A 16364-nucleotide genomic window follows, 5' to 3' on the forward strand; every position below is an offset into this window, starting at 1 on the left:
GGCACAGACCAGCAATGTATATATTATTGGTACCACTGGGCACCAATGATTATTTATCAGCCTGTAATATATACATTGCTGGCACAGGCCAGCAATGTATATATTACTAGCACCACTGCACACCAATGATTATTTATATACATTGCTGGCATAGGCCAGCATTTGTGCTGTAAAAACGTTTTGAAGAGCTAAAACGTTTTACCTGCAATGGGAATGGTACTTAAATGGCATTTAAAACTGTAATCTGCTGCAGTGGGAATGCTAAATACCGTTTAAGATTACCTGTAACTTAAAACGGGTTTGCAGTGGGAAAGCAGCATAAGCTTCATAATAGTATTATTCTGGTGTTTATGGCACAGTAAAATAAAAACACTGTTTATTGCTTTGTTTTAAAAGGTTTTAGGGCTTATTGGTCTTGTTTCTCAGCTGGGATTAAAACATAAAAAGCAAGTTGCTCTTTATCTTTCACCAGGACAAAGCATGTTGCACTGAAAATGGGGCAGATTTTAAATGTGGGAATTAGATTGGTGTGTTCAAATTCAAATCTACTTTTGTGGGCTACATGCAAAAGCATCCAGTATTTAACCCACAAACAAAATAATTTACAGTGCATCCAGAAAGTATTCGCAGCGCTTCACTTTCCCCACATTTTGTTATGTTACAGCCTTATTCCAAATTGGAATAAATTAATTTTTCCCCTCAAAATTCTCTAAACAATAATACTCCATAATGACAATGAAAAAAATGTTTTTGGGAGATTTTTGCAAATTTATAAAAAATAAAAAACTAAGAAATCACATGTACATAGGTATTCACAGCCTTTGCTCAATACTTTGTTGATGCACCTTTTGCAGCAATTACAGCCTTAAGTCTTTTTGAATATGATGCCACAAGCTTGGCACACCTATCTTTGGCCAGTTTCGCCAATTCCTCTTTGCGGCACCTCTCAAGCTCCATCAGGTTGGATGGGAAGTGTTGGTCCACAGCCATTTTCAGATCACACCAGAGATGTTCAATCGGCTTGAAGTCTGGGCTTTTGCTGTGCCACTCAAGGACATTGATAGCGTTGTCCTGAAGCCACTGCTTTGATATCTTGGCTGTGAGCTTAGGGTCGTTGTCCTGCTGAAAGATAAACCGTCCTCCCAGTCTGAGGCCAAGAGCACTCTGAAGCCGGTTCATCCAGAATGTCTCTACATTGCTGCATTCATCTTTCCCTCTATCCTGAGTAGTCTCCCAGTTCCTGCCGCTTAAAAAAATTCCAACATCATGATGCTGCCACCACCATGCTTCACTGTAGGGATGGTATTGGCCTGGTGGTGAGCGGTGGCTGGTTTCCTCCAAACATGACTCCTGGCAATGTGTTATATACTGTAGATTATTGAAATAAGGGAGTGGTTTTAGTCGCCCAATTGGATTTTGCTGGGAGGTTGGGTGTGGCAATATTTTCCGCTCATTTTTCATCACACTTGCCTGGCTACCCAAAGCCAACGGATGTTGTGAAGGGGATGTGGTCAAATTAATGTTGTTCATACTGTAGGGTTTTTTTCTAAGATGGGATGGGATGGGTCAAAGGCTTGACAGTATGAAGGTTGACATACATTAGGTCAACATATGAAATAGGTCAACATGCCTAAGGTCGATGAGGTTAGGTTGACAATGGGAAGGTTGACAACCTAATGCTTGTGTTGACCTTCTGACCTTGTCAACCTTAGGCCTGTTGACCTATTTCATGTGTCGACCTAAGCCCTGTTGATCTTTAGTGGTCAACCGAATGTATGTCGACCTTCATGTTGTCGACCTAGCAACCGTATCCCGATGGGAGCTCTACCGAAGATAGGATTCTGCTATGGTCAACCAATCAGATTCTATTTATTATCTTCTAGAGAGTGCTAAATAAATAAGTAGATTCTGATTGGTTGCAATGGGCAACGTCCCATCTTCAGTCGAACTCCCAGCTTTATAAATAAACCCCATCATTTCAACATCACAATGTTGACAGTTATGATGTCAACATTGCCAAAGTTTTGACATTGAACAGGTCGGCATACTGTATGCAGAAAGTCGCCATGTGGAATACCAACAGTATGTTCACAACATGTAAACTGTCTCCAGGTTTATGCACACACAAGATATACGCCTCTGTGCTGCTTCTAAAGCTGCTAATTTGGCTGCAGGTGCGGGATAAATGCTTGGCTTGCCCGTGCATGCCCCTACTGGTTACATGTGAATATCCCTGGGTGTGGTATAGAAGATCTACCCTGCCTGTGTAGATCAGGTATGTCCAAAATATGGCCCTCCGGCTGTTGTGAAACTACAAGTCCCATCATGCCTTGCCACAATTTTGCTATTAGGGAATACTAAAACTATGGCAAGGCATGCTGGGATGTGTAGTTTAACAACAGCTTGGAGGGCCATACTTTGGACATGCCTAGAATTTGACGGCAGATAAGAACCACTTGGCCCATCTAGTCTGCCCCTTTTTTTAAACATGTTACCTCAAACCATATTTGATCCTTATTTTTTTGTAAGGATATCAATATGCTTATCCCAAGCATGTTTAAATTGTACTACTGTATTTGCGTCTACCACCTCTGTTGGGAGGCTATTCAACTTATCTACTACTCTTTCTGTGAAAAAATTCTTCCTCGCATTTCCCCTGAATCTTCCTCACTCTAGTTTCAGTGCATGTCCTCGTGTTCTGCTGCTCCTCTTCCTGTGAAGAATGTCTCCCACCTGTACCTTGTTAAAGCCCTTGATATATTTGAAAGTTTCTATCATGTCCCCCCTTTCCCTTGTGTAGATGCTCCTTAGGTCGACCCTGTATGGGCGTTAGGCATTAGGTTGACAGGGTGAAAAGGTCAATAGGTTAAAGGTAAACAGTAGGTGCAGTCAAGAGGTCAAATGACTGTGAGGATACGGGGTTCTCCAATCATTCAGACACCGAGCAGATGAAACCAAAATTACGGTTTATTTTCCACAGCACACACAAATAGATAAAAACAGGAACAAGAGGCAAAATCTAGCATAGAAACGATATCCAGTTAGCAGTCCACACAGGCAGTCTTTGTAGCGTCACAGTTCCAAACCAATTCCACAGAGCAAAACTATCACTTATCCACACAGCAGCGATAGCAGATTAGTCCTCCAAATTCCACAGGGATCCCCACCGCAACCCTATCACATATACCACATAGCCGTGATAGTGCAGGAAACCTGTATAAGTCCACACAGCACAAGACGCTCCACACCAGAGCGTAGTAGGGCCCACCCAGGGCAGACGATCCGCTCCACAAGATACCTAGGCAGAGTATTACCTCTTAGCCTAGGACAGTGACCAACATAAACCAGATGGCTTGTGTGCAAGTGATTTTAAGATCTTCCAAATTCCCATGGTGCTTGAACCATCAGTGGGGTGGCCCAAGTTCCTGATTGGTGGGTTCAAGCATCAGGTATATCCCTCCTTCAATCTACAGCTGTCAATCTTCTGTTGCCCCCTGCTGTGTCAGGCTCCACAATGTCTGCTCCAGTTCAGAGATGCACAAGGAAGTGCAAATAAAAGGAACAATCACAAGGTAATTGGGTTATGTCCTGATCACCCCCTGTGGAGGTTGCCTTTCAGCTTTCATCCTCCTGGGATACTTCCTGTCTGACCATATAAGGGCAACAGCATATGCTATACAGGCTAATACTATAGTTCTGCAAATACACAAAGGGAAATAGTGACATATACAGAGAACAATAGGGTACAGACGGACTAAAAAGTACATTAATCACTACACATAATAAAATACCATAATTACAGTTTTATTTAGAATCTGATAACCTCACAATGACAATAGTTGATGGGTAAACAAGGGTGTGTAGATCCGCACAGACTGGACAGATAATTTTATTTTCATATATAACCAACTTATAGAAACTACTTACAAAATTTTGGTAGTTATGGGGTTGGCGGTGCGCCCTGCGTTTAGATTCAATGCTAGTACACTGGGGTTTTGGTCAGAAAAAAGCTGACAAAGACAGAAAAAACGCTTTGTGGGCGCACTCCTTTTTAAATTTAACTGGATTAAATGATTATTTTAAAACATAACTTTTATTAGAGACTTTTGTTAAAATAAGTGGCACGTTTAAGAAAAATTGATTATTTGGTTTTGATCAATATGTGGTGTGATCCTTAAACTATAATTGTTTAAGTGAAAATTTTTTTTATATCACACGTTAGTTTATCATTTATGCACTGTATTCTCAAAGGTACGATTACCAGTGATCATAGGCAGAAAAATGATTCAGTTCCCCAATGACAACAATTTTTGTGCTGGTATTGCACAATAGGTATACCTCAATGGTTACCATACAAAAAACGCCTCGGACATAAAAGGTCTACAGATAGAAAATCAATCTGGCAGTCATATATACAGCAGTTGGACTGAAGTATCGATTCACCTCCCTTGTATTTATATTGCCACACCTGGTCTTCCCCAGGGGTCTCCCACCTAGGTACTGGCCTGGCCCTCCACTGCTTGGCTTCCAAGTTCGGAGTGGGTTTGGGCAATCCAGCGGGGTGTGATGGCAATATGTCTGGGCTAATTCGGTGTGCTTCAATCTATTGATGCTGTTAGACTACAGATAGATATGGCGCAACTGGCTCGACCAATGTATTTAGGAGAGGCAGACTGAATAAGCAGAACAACTCAAATTCACAGGCAGAGTATTTATGTAGATATCAATAGTTTCTGTATGATGGCGAATTTATGAGTAGGAGAGCCAAGGAGTATAACTGTATATTAATCAAGCGTTAGATACGTTAGATACGTTTTAGAGGCTTTCAGCTGTCATAAGAGACGGTATATTTATACAGGAACTAGACAAAACTAGTTAGATCACACAAATTAATGATGCTCTAGCACTTATATATCTTGGAGAATTGTGGAAACCTAAAGGTGACAAATCTTTAAACGTTATTGCAGACTTGAGATTAATTATGCCAGTATAAGCCCACTGTTGCACAGTTAATTAGACAGATAATTAGTGCTTGTCAGGTTGTGGGCCTGGAGTGGTGTTGAAGTCTGCACACGTTGCAGTAGTTGACACAGTTAGAACCACCTGTGTAGATGATTTTTAACAGATAGTACTTGGTTTTAATTACTCCGGAGGTTATAGGTATTAATTTATGAGTTGATATATTAAGCCTATCAGGCTGACTCACTTGCTTGCGATGGAATTAAAACCAGAGTGGCAGAGTAGTATACATTTTAAGCATGAGCTGCTGGTGAAGAAGACACTGTGTTGTATTAGTTGACACAGTGTGTGTTGACACTCTGTGCCTAAAGTCCCGTACCAAACCCAAGATAGATGGTGTATAGTTGTATTAGTTGACACAGTGACACAATTGACACAGTGTGTGTTGACACTCTGTGCCTAAAATCCCGTACCAAACCCAAGATAGATGGTGTACAGGGTTAACAGTGTGGCACACTGGGGAGTATGGGGCAAGTTTAACAAGATGGGAGCACTTCCCAACTGCGTATTGCAGTGGGAGATGCGCCCAGGTACCTGCTGCCGCTGCCTGGGTTAGCGGCTGACGGCGGACTTCAGCGCGTCAGGAGGTTCTGTGTGAGCCGGAAAGGTAGAGCGCCGGTTTGGCGGGTGCTGTATTCTGGTGCTGCCGATAGCTCGGGGGATACGTGGAGTCGAAGAGGCGGAGAGCCGGACCCGCTGCTGGCTGTTAGCCGGGTGCAGAGTAGCTGTCCCGGAGTGTATGAAGCGGCGGCTGGCGCCCGTTCTGCTGCTATAGACTGCCAGAAAGGTGAGGCTGGAAGGGAACTGGCTTGCGGAGCTGGACACGTGTTTCGCCTATAGGGCTTCTTCCTGCAGTGCCCAGGAAGAAGCCCTATAGGCGAAACACGTGTCCAGCTCCGCAAGCCAGTTCCCTTCCAGCCTCACCTTTCTGGCAGTCTATAGCAGCAGAACGGGCGCCAGCCGCCGCTTCATACACTCCGGGACAGCTACTCTGCACCCGGCTAACAGCCAGCAGCGGGTCCGGCTCTCCGCCTCTTCGACTCCACGTATCCCCCGAGCTATCGGCAGCACCAGAATACAGCACCCGCCAAACCGGCGCTCTACCTTTCCGGCTCACACAGAACCTCCTGACGCGCTGAAGTCCGCCGTCAGCCGCTAACCCAGGCAGCGGCAGCAGGTACCTGGGCGCATCTCCCACTGCAATACGCAGTTGGGAAGTGCTCCCATCTTGTTAAACTTGCCCCATACTCCCCAGTGTGCCACACTGTTAACCCTGTACACCATCTATCTTGGGTTTGGTACGGGATTTTAGGCACAGAGTGTCAACACACACTGTGTCAATTGTGTCACTGTGTCAACTAATACAACTATACACCATCTATCTTGGGTTTGGTACGGGACTTTAGGCACAGAGTGTCAACACACACTGTGTCAACTAATACAACACAGTGTCTTCTTCACCAGCAGCTCATGCTTAAAATGTATACTACTCTGCCACTCTGGTTTTAATTCCATCGCAAGCAAGTGAGTCAGCCTGATAGGCTTAATATATCAACTCATAAATTAATACCTATAACCTCCGGAGTAATTAAAACCAAGTACTATCTGTTAAAAATCATCTACACAGGTGGTTCTAACTGTGTCAACTACTGCAACGTGTGCAGACTTCAACACCACTCCAGGCCCACAACCTGACAAGCACTAATTATCTGTCTAATTAACTGTGCAACAGTGGGCTTATACTGGCATAATTAATCTCAAGTCTGCAATAACGTTTAAAGATTTGTCACCTTTAGGTTTCCACAATTCTCCAAGATATATAAGTGCTAGAGCATCATTAATTTGTGTGATCTAACTAGTTTTGTCTAGTTCCTGTATAAATATACCGTCTCTTATGAAAGCTGAAAGCCTCTAAAACGTATCTAACGTATCTAACGCTTGATTAATATACAGTTATACTCCTTGGCTCTCCTACTCATAAATTCGCCATCATACAGAAACTATTGATATCTACATAAATACTCTGCCTGTGAATTTGAGTTGTTCTGCTTATTCAGTCTGCCTCTCCTAAATACATTGGTCGAGCCAGTTGCGCCATATCTATCTGTAGTCTAACAGCATCAATAGATTGAAGCACACCGAATTAGCCCAGACATATTGCCATCACACCCCGCTGGATTGCCCAAACCCACTCCGAACTTGGAAGCCAAGCAGTGGAGGGCCAGGCCAGTACCTAGGTGGGAGACCCCTGGGGAAGACCAGGTGTGGCAATATAAATACAAGGGAGGTGAATCGATACTTCAGTCCAACTGCTGTATATATGACTGCCAGATTGATTTTCTATCTGTAGACCTTTTATGTCCGAGGCGTTTTTTGTATGGTAACCATTGAGGTATACCTATTGTGCAATACCAGCACAAAAATTGTTGTCATTGGGGAACTGAATCATTTTTCTGCCTATGATCACTGGTAATCGTACCTTTGAGAATACAGTGCATAAATGATAAACTAACGTGTGATATAAAAAATTTTTTCACTTAAACAATTATAGTTTAAGGATCACACCACATATTGATCAAAACCAAATAATCAATTTTTCTTAAACGTGCCACTTATTTTAACAAAAGTCTCTAATAAAAGTTATGTTTTAAAATAATCATTTAATCCAGTTAAATTTAAAAAGGAGTGCGCCCACAAAGCGTTTTTTCTGTCTTTGTCAGCTTTTTTCTGACCAAAACCCCAGTGTAATAGTTGATGGGTGTCTGTTTGCATTTTTAACCATATCTAAGATATAAATATCTAACCACAATAGGTGGAAACATTAACCCTCGAAGGCTGGCTTCACTCATTATACTTTAGGCAGGGTGGCTTGCTGTACTCATAACAGGTTACTATTTCCAGTCATTGTCCACATAGAACATAGATAGCAGATCAAGCAAGAGTTGGGAAAACATGAAAAAAAAAACCCAAACGACCATTTTTGACATGATTTTAAGCATAGTCTTCCTGTTAGCTGTCATCCTTTTGATCATGTTGACCTTTGTCAACCTAATGCATGTCGACCAGACAGACCACCTAGACCAGGCATGGCCAACCAGTGGCTCTCCAGCTGTTGTGAAACTACAAGTCCCAGCATGCCCCTTGCCATAGTTTTGCTATTAGGGGATGCTAAAACTGTGGCATCGCATGCTGGGATGCGAAGTTTCACAACAGCTGGAGAGCCACATACTATTTTTTCCAAAGAATATTTCATTCTGCTGAGTTGCGTGCAGTTGAAGGAGTCCGTATAATAAACACATCTTATTTACAGAATGTGTAAGATATGGGCTGCCTAGCAACTTGTCTCCACCCCTATGTATCACCATCGCACTACTGTCAGGCTCCAGGTAAGATTCTCATATCCAAGTGACTGACTGATTTCCTAATCACTTGGGTATGAGAATCTTACCTGCTTTTCAATCTACCTACTTGATGTTAGCGTTGAGTGTTACATTTACATTTCTTGCCTATATCACCGTGATCAACAAGTTGGAGGTTTTAAGAAACACAGCAAATAAATGTATCTGGGCTTCAATATGAACAATGCTGCAGAGCTGGGAGGGTCAGATTGCTATGACTGAGGACAAGGGGCTCAATGCAGGGTGCCTTGTAGTTTAGTGAGGACTTGCCATATTATAACCTGTAGTGGCAGGCTGGGGGAAGCCTCCCAGCACAAGGTCACCCCACATGTCGGGTTGTGCCCAGCAATGTGCCCTGAGATGTCGTATACCTTGTTTTTTTTTCCTTTGTCTCTACAGGGTCCATTTATTGACATTTTTGTACTAAAATAGTTTGAAAAAAGGGTGTTTTTCACGCCCTTTTTTATTTTAGTATCACCTGAATGATAGTTACCTACCCTCCTGCATTCAGGCTGGCGTGGAGTTGATTTTATAAAGTGTGCAAAGCGAGCCCCGCATGGGGACGCGGATTACTTGACGCTTCAGGCATGGTGGCTCGCTGCGCTCGTCACACTTTATAAAATCAAATCCCCACTGATGTGGATAGTGGGGGTATGAAAAGGTCGAGAGGACGCGTACCGCGTCCCCACGCGGGACTCGTTACACTCGCCATGCTTCGGGCTGGCTTGGATAGTGGGGGTTTGAAATGGAGGCATTTTCCAGTATGCAACACGGAGCACTGGCAAATGTGTCCTACCCTGCCACAATAATTACTGAGACGCAGGAGCATCTGAGACGCTTCTGCATCTCAGACAGATGGAGGGCCTGTACAGGGGATCTGGCGCTCACTAGGCTTGCCAGGGATGCCCGCCGGGGACAGAGATGCAGCTCCTGGGGACAGTACGGTGACTAGCTGCCTGACGGGGACACTACGCTGACTACGCAGGGCTGCACCGGAGTCACTACACTAACTACGCTAGGCAGTCGTTGGGCTATGCTGACAACGTAGCTTAACATAAGCTGAAAATGTAGCCTAGCCAGGCGCCATGAAACTACACAAGTACCATATTTTTAATAAATGTTATGCAAAAAAATTAGATTTGTATTCCTTGTTTCTTTTTCACAGTTAGACACATATCATGTTGGTGTATGCGGGCGGGATTTATCCATACCTCCTAACTTTGCAGTGATGTGAGAAGGGACCATCAAAATTTTGGCAGCGTGTCGTAGCGGGAAGGGGCATGGCCTATACTCACAACGCTACCGCAAGGCCATGCCCCATTTTCGCCACTGTGGGGGCATGCCCAGCAGCTCTGTGAGCTGCTGGCTATACCCCCAGCCTCTTTGGTTGCAGAAATGGATGCTGTGTGGGTGACAGGGGGGGACTACTAACTGTACCCTCAAACCCCACCCCCACCCCCCTGCTACTGGACACTGCCAGCACAGGGCGGGATGCGGGAACGTCGTTACCACGAAAAGCGGGACAGTTGGGAGGTATGATTTACCAGTCATTTTTAGTACATCCTGCTACTATTTGCATGGTTAATAATCACATATGTACTAACATACAGTATGCGATTATTACCGCAAAGAGCATCTCTCCTGCTTGATGGTGGAATCATACACATAAACACAGGAAAACAATTACACAGCCATCCCTAGCCGCAGGTCTGTTTTTAAAAGAACCCTTTTTACTGTAAGTTGGGAACATAGAGCACCATTAAACATGTACTGACGCGTTTCCTTACCGTCAGACTTTACTTTCTTTAGAAGAAAAAAATCATAATTTTAGCTAAAATGCAGAGACTGTTGTGCAATAAGTATTACCCGAAGCTATTTATTTTCTGTGCATTGGATTTTGACTAAAGTATAACCAGATCTGGCATTCTGATTAAGAATCCTTAAAAAATGTATACAGATAACTGTTAATTATTTGAATGGATATTATTGGGGTGTGTTAATTATATAGTATAAGGTGGATTCAGGGGGAGGGGGGGCACCCGGAGAAGTGCCGCCCCCCCCCCCCCACCCCCCCTGTCATTTCTGGCACAACTACATCCTTCACTTTTGACGCGGAACGGAAATAGCAACCGTTTCCAACATTGTAAGGTCGAATGTCGTTCCACCTATTCAATGTGGGGTCCGTTCTTCTGACTGGCGGAATATAATCCGACTGTCGGAAAGTCCTGGCATCGAAGAAAACGTGTGCCGATAGTCGGAAATGGCCGCGGATTCAACAATCCAGCAGCCGTACCCAACAATAAAGATTCGCCTCCATAGGGAGGCGAAACTGTTACAGGCAGGTCCGAGCCAGGATTGAATACCGTTGGAAATAGCGGCCGGTATTGAATACCCCCCTATATATGTTAGCATCTACGGGGGTAATTCAGACCCAAACGCTGCTCTGCGAAGTTGAAGAGGTCTGCAATAAGATAGTCACCACCCAAGCAGAGTGAAAACACACCCTGTGTAAGTCTACAAATGGCTTGCGAAAATATCGCCGATCACTGGCCAGGTGCAAATCCATCCGCAACTCACACGCCATTTTCCCAGTCTGTGCAAGTGTGCGGAACTCTGACCCTTCCACAAGTCTGTGACAGAGACGGGCTAATCAAAGTGACACACCGACGATCAGCTCGGAATAATCCGAGAATCGGAGAAAAATAAACAATGCTATTACTCAGTGTTCCAGTAGATGGTGCCAGTATATAATGGAATACACCACGTAAAGTTTATTAGAAAGAATAAGCAGATGATTTAAAATACAAATACCTCGTGGCAGGTTATGTATTTATTGGCATTTAGATACAATCGCTTATTTAAAGGTTTAAAGGTTTTTATTCTTTTGGCAGTTATGATGAGCAAAATCAGAGAGTGGACGCTGGATCACCTAAGAAAATAACGGACAGCTTCCCAGAAGTTGGAACAAAAGTTAGTTCTGCTTTTCAAAAAAATGGTAAGTGAATAATTTAAATGTAACAGTCAATTGTATTTCTGTATTTATTTATTTATTTAATAAGGAGTAAAAACATTTTTAACCCCTTCCCGACATTTGACGTACATTTACGTCATGGCCGGGAGGTACTTCCCGACACATGGCATAAATGTACGTCATGAGTTTAAACTGTCACTGCGTCTCGAGACGCAGTGACAGAGGGACGATGTCTGCTGTCCCTGACAGCAGACATGTCCCTGCATGCCCAGGGGGGGCTGCGATGCCGCCCCCCCGTCGGCGATCGCTGTGATTGGCTGTTCAGTGTGAACAGCCATTCACAGCGTTTTCCTGTGTTACCAGCGAATCGGACGCTCGGTAACACAGGTGTCAATCACCGCCGGGCGTCAGGGGGCATGAGGGGGTCATCGGTGACGATGACACCTCACCCCACCCTCACCCCACCTGCCCCCAAGGCTGTGATTGGTCCGTGGGACCCACGGACCAATCACAGCCAAGGCGCGACATTTAAACTGACGGTGACTGCGCTGCAGACGCCATTCCGGTCTGGAATAGCGTGCAGAACGGTCACCGTGCCTGCCTGCCGTGAATACCGACCTGATCCTTGCTAATACTTACCTGATCCTTGCAAATACCTTACCTGATCACCTTATCACTGCTTGTAGCGTGCTGGACGCTTCCTGGATCTGACTTCCTGAGACTTCCTGCTGCTGCTGCAGTGTGATAGAGAGATAGAGAGATAGAGAGAGAGATAGAGAGAGATAGAGAGAGATAGAGAGAGATAGTGACAGAGAGAGCTATATTTTGTGTCTGCTACCCCCCCTTTTTGGGGGTGCAGGGGTTTTCTATATATAAATAACTGTCAGTGCTGCTGCTGCAGTGTCATACAGTGATAGATAGTGATAGATAGTGAGAGGTAGAGAGATAGAGAGATTTGTGTCTGCTACCCCCCCTTTTTGGGGGTGCAGGGGTTTTATTTTATATATATATAACTGTCAGTGCTGCTGCTGCAGTGTCATAGAGTGATAGATAGTGATAGATAGTGAGAGATAGAGAGATAGAGAGAGATAGTGACAGAGAGTGATAGAGAGTGTATATTTTGTGTCTGCTACCCCCCCTTTTTGGGGGTGCAGGTTTTTTTTTATACATATAACTGTCAGTGCTGCTGCTGCAGTGTCCTAGAGTGATAGATAGTGAGAGATAGTGAGAGATAGAGAGATAGAGAGAGATAGTGACAGAGAGTGATAGAGAGTGTATATTTTGTGTCTGCTACCCCCCCTTTTGTGCTGATCAGTATATCTGTGCTGATCAGCAACTTTTTGGGGGCGCAGAGGTTTTTTTTTTATATATATACCTGTCAGTTGCTGCCAGTTGCACTGTCAGTTGCACCAAAGGTTGTGCACCTGCTGTCCCTCACTGGTAATCAGTGTCGCATCACTGATCACCTTTTTTTTTTTTGTGAGTGCTGTGGGGTCTTTTTTTAATTTTTTTTTTACACACACTGATTTTGTGGGTGTCCTGTGGCCACTGTGCGCCGATCAGTGACGTACATCACTGATCAGCTTTTTCGGCACAGGGTTGATCTATTTTTTTTTTTTTTTGATCAGATTCCTGTTGCCTTTGAGCGCTGTTCAGTGACAGACGTTACTGACCAACATCTGTGCTCAATTTTTGGCGCAGGACCTTTTTTTTTTTTTTTAACCCCTTCAATTTTTTATTTTTAACCCCTTCATTTTTTTTTTTTTTTTATTGGTATAAAGTATTTTTTTTTTTTCTGCACTACATACACACTACATATCCCCCGGGTTGAAATAAAGTTTGTACCCCCCCCTACACTATACACGTGTTGAAACATTTCACTACCAGTAACACAAAAATAAAAATGGCATCCCAAATGTCCTCCCAAATGTCCTCCCAAATGTCCTCCCAAATGTCCTCCCAGTCATCCAGGAGAATGTATTCAGTGGAGGAGGCATATGCCATGCTTGCCTCTGACTCTGACACAGGCAGTGATGCAAGCGGGGAATTTGAAGGATTCGTCTTAAGCTCCTCTTCCTCCTCTGGTGATGAGGGACCCCCTCAAAGACGCCCCCGTAGATCAGCTGAGATTCCCCCCCCAATAATTGATCTAGTATGGACCCCACCACCAGACAATTTTGAGCCCCAGGTTCCTGAGTTTTTGGCCATGCCAGGAATCCAATTTGATTCCACAGGTCTCAGAGAAATTGACTTTTTCAAATTATTTTTCTCTGATGATTTTATAAATTTAATGGTGGACCAAACTAATTTATATGCCCAGCAGTTTATTGCTCAAAACCCCACGTCATCATTTGCTAGGTGGACCCCTGTAGATGCAGTAGAGATGATGACGTTTTGGGGTCTGGTGTTTCATATGGGCATAGTAAAAAAGCCAGAAATTAGGCAATATTGGAGTACAGATGTTCTGTACAGTACTCCATTTTACCGTATGGCCATGCCCCGGACTCGATTTGAGACAATTCTTAAATTTATACATTACACCGATAATGCACAGTGCCCACCCAGAGATGATCCCACCTTTGACCGGCTATTCAAAGTCAGGCCGGTCATTGATCATTTCAGTGCCAAATTTGAAGAGGTGTACATCCCTGAAAAATTTATTTGTATCGACGAGTCCCTTATACATTTTAAAGGAAGGGTTAAATTCCGCCAGTACCTTCCCAGTAAGAGGGCAAGGTATGGCATAAAAATGTATAAACTGTGTGAAAGCACCTCAGGGTACACCCACAGGTTTAGGGTTTATGAAGGGAAGGATTCAAGAATTCAACCGCCAGAATGCCCCCCCTCCCTCGTAGGTGTTAGTGGGAAAATTGTCTGGGATTTAGTGCACCCCTTCCTGGATAAAGGTTATCACCTCTATGTGGATAACTTTTACACTAGCATCCCCCTGTTTAAGGCCCTTGGTTCAAGAGGTACAGCAGCTTGCGGTACTGTGCGCAAGAACCAAAGAGGCCTCCCAAAAACGCACATTGCCCAAGTAATGAGAAGGGGTGAAAGCAGGGGAATATGCAACGAAAATATGTTGTTGGTCAAATATAAGGACAAGAGGGATGTCCTTATACTGACAACAATTCACGGAGACAGTACCACCTCCGTCCCTGTACGAGGTACCAGTACCCACACCTCAAAACCTAATTGTATCCTGGATTACAATAGGTACATGGGCGGAGTGGATCTTTCAGATCAGGTACTGAAGCCGTACAGTGCCCTGCGGAAAACAAAAATCTGGTACAAGAAGGTGGCCGTGTATATCATCCAGATGGCACTGTATAACGCTTACGTGCTATTCCGTTCTACCGGCCAGAGGGGGACATTTATGCACTTTCAAGAGGAAGTCATAAAGGGCCTAATATTTGGGAACCAGCAGGCAGAGGGCCCCAGTACTTCTAGTACTGGCCCCCGTATTGTACCAGGGCAGCATTTTCCTGATGAAATCCCCTCCACTGGAAAAAAGGGCAGGACACAAAAAAGGTGCAAAGTTTGCTATAAAAAGGGAATAAGAAAGCAAACTATTTTCCAGTGTGACACTTGCCCCGACAAACCCGGCCTATGTATAAAGGAGTGTTTTAAAATATACCACACATCTATGGAATATTAGGTTCATAATTTCACCGTGCTTCGGGGGTCTTGCTAATGCCACATAGCACCCACCATTCATTCCACCAGAATCTGAGCCGCAAAATCCAAAAATCACTCCTTCCCTTCTGAGTCCTGCCATGCACCCAACTGGTATTTTTTGGTCACATGTGAGGCATTGCCGTACTCGGGAGAAATTGGGGCACAGATTTTGGGGTGCTTTGTCTCCTTCATTCCTTGTGAAAATGAAAAATTTTGAGCCAGAACTGCATTTTTGTGTAAAAAAATGTAATTTTTCATGTTCACTGCCCAGTTTTATCAAAATTGGTGAAACCCCTGGGGGTTTGAAATGTACACTATACCCCTAGATGAATTCCCTGAGGGGTGTAGTTTGCAAAATGGGGTCACTTGTGGGGGGGTTCCACTGTATTGGTGCTTTGGGGGTCTTGCTAATGCGACATAGCACCCACCATCATTCCACCAGAATTTCTGCTGCAAAATCCAAATATCACTCCTTCCCTTCTGAGTCCTGCCACTTTTTGGTCACACATGAGGCATTGCCGTACTCGGGAGAAATTGGGGCACAGATTTTGGGGTGCTTTGTCTCCTTCATTCCTTCTGAAAATGAAAAATTTTGAGCCAGAACTGCATTTTTGTGTAAAAAAATGTAATTTTTCATTTTCACTGCCCACTTGTATCAAAATTGGTGAAACCCCTGGGGGTTTGAAATGTACACTATACCCCAAGATGAATTCCCTGAGGGGTGTAGTTTGCAAAATGGGGTGACTTGTGGGGGGGTTCCACTGTATTGGTGCAACATAGCACCCACCATTCATTCCACCAGAATCTGTGCTGCAAAATCCAAAAATCACTCCTTCCCTTCTGAGTCCTGCCATGCACCCAACTGGTATTTTTTGGTCACATGTGAGGCATTGCCGTACTCGGGAGAAATTGGGGCACAGATTTTGGGGTGCTTTTTCTCCTTCATACCTTCTGAAAATGAAAAATTTTGAGCCAGAACTGCATTTTTGTGTAAAAAATGTAATTTTTCATTTTCACTGCCCACTTGTATCAAAATTGGTGAAACCCCTGGGGGTTTTAAATGTACACTATACCCCTAGATGAATTCCCTGAGGGGTGTAGTTTGCAAAATGGGGTCACTTGTGGGGGGGGTTCCACTGTATTGGTGCTTGGGGGGTCTTGCTAATGCGACATAGCACCCACCAAAATTCCACCAGAATCTGAGCTGCAAAATCCAAAAATCACTCCTTCCCTTCTGAGTCCTGCCATGCGCCCAAATGGTATTTTTTGGTCACATGTGAGGCATTGCCGTACTCGGG

General features: G+C 44.1%; 2 pseudogenes; one reads left to right on the forward strand and one right to left on the reverse strand.

The window, feature by feature from the left end:
* Positions 1-4456: 4456 nt before the first annotated feature.
* Positions 4457-4575, reverse strand: LOC146060820 (5S ribosomal RNA; annotated as a pseudogene).
* Positions 4576-7174: 2599 nt separating this feature from the next.
* Positions 7175-7293, forward strand: LOC146060821 (5S ribosomal RNA; annotated as a pseudogene).
* The last annotated feature ends 9071 nt before the right edge of the window (positions 7294-16364 follow it).

This window comes from Crinia signifera, chromosome 2 (genome assembly GCF_055691185.1).
Source record: "Crinia signifera chromosome 2, ASM5569118v1, whole genome shotgun sequence".
NCBI classification, from domain to species: domain Eukaryota; kingdom Metazoa; phylum Chordata; class Amphibia; order Anura; family Myobatrachidae; genus Crinia; species Crinia signifera.